We start from the raw sequence: 276 nt of genomic DNA on the forward strand, positions 1-276 counted from the left end.
CGCTCAACCCATCCACACACTCAGTCAATATACGTACTTGTATAGTTTTACTTTTATAGAGCTTACGCACACACGCGCGCACAACACGATGTCAACAATGAAAGCCCCGCGACCGTTCCAGTTGGGATTACTGCTTATGGATGTATTAATATCCCTGGATGGTAAAGAATGAACTAAGGATATTTTAAGTGTGTTCGTTTCTCAGTCAGAGCTATTATTATACATATTGTTGCTGTCAGTTTTACAACAGAGTATCGTCGACAGTGATGTTGGCCT

The sequence above is a fragment of the Penaeus monodon genome, chromosome 28 (assembly GCF_015228065.2).
Source record: "Penaeus monodon isolate SGIC_2016 chromosome 28, NSTDA_Pmon_1, whole genome shotgun sequence".
Taxonomy (NCBI): domain Eukaryota; kingdom Metazoa; phylum Arthropoda; class Malacostraca; order Decapoda; family Penaeidae; genus Penaeus; species Penaeus monodon.